This window comes from Lissotriton vulgaris, chromosome 11 (assembly GCF_964263255.1).
Source record: "Lissotriton vulgaris chromosome 11, aLisVul1.2, whole genome shotgun sequence".
Lineage (NCBI taxonomy): Eukaryota > Metazoa > Chordata > Amphibia > Caudata > Salamandridae > Lissotriton > Lissotriton vulgaris.
In genome coordinates this window covers 440773068-440779067 of record NC_141699.1, presented here as the reverse complement: position 1 = coordinate 440779067, position 6000 = coordinate 440773068, and the positions used below count along the sequence as shown (strand labels likewise).

The 6000-nt window shown below is 44.2% G+C and overlaps 1 pseudogene; it reads left to right on the top strand.

Annotated features, from left to right (window-relative positions):
• The first annotated feature begins 1389 nt into the window (after positions 1-1389).
• LOC147679964 (uncharacterized) overlaps positions 1390-6000 on the top strand; it is a 47555-nt pseudogene continuing 42944 nt past the window's right edge.

Genomic DNA, 6000 nt, shown 5'->3' with positions numbered 1-6000 from the left:
CTCCTTGGGCACAATTAGGATCAAATTTAACCCCCCTTCTCACATACACTCCAGCGCATCCGTCAGGTGAACCACCGCACAATACACCTCAATGAATCTAGAACATAGGAGTAACTTGCATAACAGGGTCCGTTTCATAAATTAATAGGGCATACTCATTTAATAAATAAAGTTGTTTCTATTTTGTAATTTTTTCAAGGAGCAATACAGACACAGCAATTCCACATTATGTTATCAAATACTTGAATGTATCTTAGGGATATGTAATTCTGCAACTCTGTACTAAATGTCATACATCTATGCATGTATATCCTTAAACTGCTCTGTTATCCAAATTTGTCAATTTGAAAATTAATAAACATTATATAAAAAAAACTTTTTCTGTTGATATCCATGCCTATCTTCTATTATAATGTGATATGTGTTAATGTAAATGCAGTTTCAATGTATGTTTTTTAACTGACTGGCAGATACTCAAAATGATATGATATCAGTATATTTGGATGGAAAACTTGCAGAATGACCAGGGGCTCACTGCTCCCTCCTCACCAAGACCGCAGTGAGTTAGGCGTGCTTGCCAGAGGGGAGGCGTTTCCTGGTTTCTGCTGGGTGCACACCCTCAGCGGTAGCCCTCTGTGGGGCTCTGCTCAGCTGTGCTGGGCTCTGTCGGCATTAAGGTGAAGTCCGCTTGGGTCACAGTCTGTGCCTTTGGCGGGGCTGCTAGAGCTTGTGGCAGCCCGCCATAGTGATCACAGGGCACCAGCCTCCTTTCCTCCGGTCCTGGCATCATCTGCAAGTAATTGAGGGCATGCCGGGTCAAGCCTCGTGGTTGGTTGGGTGGCCCCCCACATCCTCCCACTCTATGGAATTGTGCGCCATGTGGGCCTTGTTGACTGGTCAACTCCTGGCAGACTGAAATGAGGGGCCGCTCAAGTGTGGGGACATGGGCAATCAGGGCACCACCTGGGAGTGTGGCAATGGCTGAATCTATTCCCAGTTATTTAACAGTATGTTGGTGATACCTCTAACCTATGGAGCAGGATGGGCTGCATGGACTAGCCCTTGACCCATTAATGCAAACTCTGGATAAAGGGGCCGTCTACTCTTAAACTATTCTTTGCACGCCAGCACTGCTGTATCCCAAACAAGTATTGTTAATTGGGTTCTGAGAGCAGCAGATGGGGGGCCTTTTAGTCTGCTTAGAATCATCGCCCTCAAGTTATTCCTGCTCATCATCTGTTGGAAATGGGCAACAAAAACTTCTTATGGGTGAAAGTATAGAGTGGAAGGAGTTTGGGGAGTTGGGGAGGGTTGAGGGGAATGGGATGAGATCTCTATGTTTTAGTTCTGTTTGTATTGTGTTTTTCTTCAGCCTTGCCTTCACCTTGCATGGGGCCTGGTCTTAAAGTCCCCCAGGTAAGATCCCCCGCTGGTGGTCCCTACCATGCATGTTCCTTCCACCACCACCATTAATTTCTTCCTAACCTGCACATGAGGTCTATCACTTATTTTTCCAAGCCCAACCATGACTCACACATTAACAGTCTTGACAAGGAATGTTAATGGCCTATTAGATCACATTCAGCAAGAGGCTTTGTTTCATTTCCTTCAGCGCCACTCCCCACCTGTGCTATTACTTCAGGAAACACACCTCCGGGGCATCAATTGTAGTTTCCAGGATGACAGGGGTTATAATAGGATATTCCACGTGTGTATGCTGGGGGATACATAGGGGTCACTATTATTCTTCATAGGTCCCTTTCCCTAGCCATTACTAATGTTACATGTGGTGCCCAAGGTGTATATATCCTCATTGAGGGATCAATAGAAAGCATCCTGTATAATATCCCATGTCTATATGCCCTCCACTGCCCACATTGCACCAATCTACCTTGAGAGCTCTTGGGGAAATCGAAGTCTCCCTCATTCAGGCAACAACAGTGATAGGTGGCGACATGATGATATTATGGACCCAAATGACTGGAATGGGCCCGAAGGACTCACTCCCAGATATAGCCAAGGGTTAAAGGACTGGTTGAACTGACTCAGTCTTGGTGATGCTTGGGGGAGTGGAACCATGCTGACCTGGGCTATACTCATGCCTCGACCACCCACAGATCCCTTGCCCTCATTTATTATTTATTTATGCCAGCCACTGACCTCCTTCGATGCTCAGAATCCCAGATCCTACCTCAGGGGATATCAGATCGTGCACCGGCTGTGCTTCAGCTCGTCGTATCCCCCGGGGGTAGTCGTCAAAGCTGGTGTCTTAACGCTTGGTTCCTTCAAGACGAGAAGCTTACTGACCACTTATCAGCCGAATTTAAATAATTTCTCAAGACTAACATGGATTCTGTTGACTCAGTTATGACCCTGTGGGAGGCTGGTAAAGCAGATATGAGGGGTGCAGCCTGTTCCTTAATCAGGGGAACTGATAGCAAAAAACACCTCAGTTTGGTCAAGCTCGAAACCTCGATAAGGTGTATAGACCCCAGGGTCCCAGGGAAGATCACAGCCCTGGAAAGACCTCAGGTAGAATTGGATAAGACTCCTCCGTGCAAACTATGTCTGGAGGAAGCCTGAAAATGGTGGCTAGTGTACATACACTGGTTCTACTAATGGGGAGACAAATTAAGTAATTGCTACATTGGGTTGTCACACACCACACTGAGAATAGGATGACTCCCCACATCATGCGAAGCTCTGGGGCATGGGTGGATGACACAAAGGGGATCATTGAAGTTTTCACCCAGTACTACAAGGAGCTTTACAGTCATAAACCATGCCCGAACACCGCAGGGCAACTTTTTTGGTGGTGGAACATCCCTTGCCTTGTAAATCCTCTCCAGATTAAACTGCCTTAGATCAAGATATTGCTGCAGATGAGACTGGGGATGCATTGGCAGAACTCAAATCCGGAAAGACAACGAGACCTGATGGGCTACCCATGGAGCTCTATCACAGGCTCTGTCCTGACATGATCCCGCCACTCCTCTGATTGTATAATGAGGCAGTCTCCCAGGGCCAAATATCCCTGGGGATCAAGCTACTATAGTTGTCCTCCCCAAACCAGGTTACACTCCAACAACAAGTACATATTTTCAGCCCATATCCCTTATTAACAGTGAGGGTAAATTAGATGCAAAGATTCTGGCTAATCTGCTGCTGACAGTCCCCCATCATTTGATCCACCCGGACCAATGCATGCTTATTCCCCGGTGTAGTACCAGACACTGTATCTGTTGAGTACATAAAGCATTTTCCCACATCGGAAGTCTAAGAAGTCCTGCAGATCTCCAGGTAACGGACTTTGAAAAAGCATTTGATACAGTGGACTGGACGTATCTGACAAGGTGCTCAGCAGCATGAGAATTGGACCCTGATTCCAGACATACATTAGGATCCTCTACATGGGTGCAAAGGCCTGGATGTGAGTTCATGGTGTCTTGTCTGACCCGTTTCTGGTGAGGAGAGGTACCAGTCAGGGGTGTCCACTTTCCCTGCTTTTATTCATGCTCGCTATTGAGTCGCTGGCAGTGTGGATTCGATGCGACGCTCAGCAGTGGGGGCTTCGACTGGGGGCTGGCGCTGGAGGACCGCATAGCAGTATACGTGGATAATGTCCTTTTATTCATGTCCAAATCAGTTGACAAGGGGCCCAGGGTTCTTCAAATCCTTAGCATATTTGGGGAGGCATTGGTGCCTCAGGTCACTGGGGCAAATACCTACTAGTCCAGATAAAAGGGGACCACAGGCACCAGGCCTGGAAATCGATTATCCCAGTGTATTGGATTAGCTTCCACTTCCTCAGGGTACATAGTTCCTTGGAGCCAGACTTGACGTGGAGCCTTAATCTCACCCCTGTGGTGCACATAGCCAGAGAGGACCTCTCACGTTGGATTAATCGCCCCTTAATACCATGGGAAGGATCGCCTTATACAAAATGATGCTCTTGCCCTGACACCCCATGCTTTACAAAACTATCCTTTTCCATTCCTCAAACATGGTTTAACTCAGTTCTGGCCATAGGACGCATAATAATTTGGGCTGGGGGTGCCCTCAAGGTGCCCTTTGGGAAATGCACCCGGGCAATGTCTGATGGGGTCTGGCCATAGTGGACATACAACTATATTACTGGACAACACAACTACTCCACACCTTTACAGGGTGGATGGGACAGCCCAGCCTACCTGAGTGAGATGGCACTACTGAGACTAGACAATGTAATTCATGTCCTTTATGGTGCTGCTATATCTTCTGGTATCCAGCTAGTAACCCAGGTGGCATTTTACATGTACAGAGATACCCTCTGGTGGCTGGGATGGGATCATGTATTTACTAGGGAGATCCACTCTGTGTGGGTAGGGGGTTCGCCCAGGAGTCGTCCCTGGAAGAATACAAAGGGTGGACTCTAATGGGATATGGAGACTTGGTGATGTTTGGGGCAGCTATCAAATGATATCTTTCCAAGCGCTCCAAGGGGAATTTCAGATGCCATCCTCCCAATTCTACTACTATCTACAACTCCAACACGCTCTGCATACCCATGGCTTTAGGAACTCCCTGGATATATCCTCATGAAAACAAAATTCTTATGGGCCATTTGGGCGTCCAGATTTAGAGTTCCCTTGAGATGCACTTGCTCACCTCACTGACTCCTCTGAAACAGCAGTGGGAAGGTTGAGTTGGGACTCTGGACGATGAGAAATGGTGAGATGCCTGTATGGCTAACCGCACTTTAACTATCTTAGTCAGACTCCACTTTATCCAACTCAAATACCTCCATCTAGACTCCTCTTGTGGAGAGCAGTTCTTATAGACTCCTCACTTGGGGCCTTTTCCATGCTGTGAGGCAATGCCCAGTAATACAGGTGTTCTGGACTGCTGATTTGGCATATTATCTGCTGTGGTGGGTGTGACTAATGATGTTGATCCTAAGATTGTGCTGCTAGGCATCATGGTTGAACTGGGAGGGCCTAGAGGAGATAGGACCTTGATGAACTTTGGCACACTACTAGCTAAACTAGATATAGCTCGCAAATGGACCTCTTCTGTGGCCCCTTCAATTTAGGTGTGGATTAGGGAAATGGACTTGTGTGGCAAAGTGGTAAAAACGATGGTAAACAGACATAATATCGATTCCAAAATATCGTTTGGACAAAATATCGAGTAAAAAATATAGACTAGCCAAAATATCGACCAGACATAATATAGACTACAAAAATATCGAGTAATATCGATATTAATAGCCAAAATATCGAATCAAAAATATAGACTAGACATAATATCGACTAGATAGAATATAGACAAAAAAATCGAAAATAAGGTAGGTATTAATAATTTTTAATAATTGTGTAATATAAATCTGTAGCGGGTTGTGGGTTTATAGGGGAATAGGGTGGGAAGTAATTTAATTATAATTCATTAATTATGTAAATTATTATTAATTGTTAAATAATTATTATTTGTTAAATAATTAAAATATAATTGGTAAAAAATAATAAAGAATTATTAATTAATTTTTAGTACATTATTTTCTGTAGCGGGTTGTGGGTTTATAGGGGAATAGGGTGGGAAGTAATTTTATTATAATTAATTATGTAAATTAATGATAATTGTTAAATATTTATTAATTGGTAATTATTTAAAATAGAATTGGTATTTAATTATAAAGATTTAATTGATAAATAATTAATATTTAGTAATGTATTTTCTGTAGTGGGTTGTGAGTTTATAGGGGGATAGGGTGGGAAGTTAATTAATAATAATTAATTAATTATGTAAATTAATTAAAATTGTTAATTGTTAATTAATTAATAGTCATTTTAACCCCTACGCTATCCAGCGCTTTCCCTACTGTTGCACCCACTGGAGTGGGAATAGTAATTTTAACCTCTACGCTAGCCAACGCTTTCCCTACTGTTGCACCCACTGGAGTGGGAATAGTAATTTTAACCCCTACGCTATCCAACGCTTTCCCTACTGTTGCACCCACTGGAG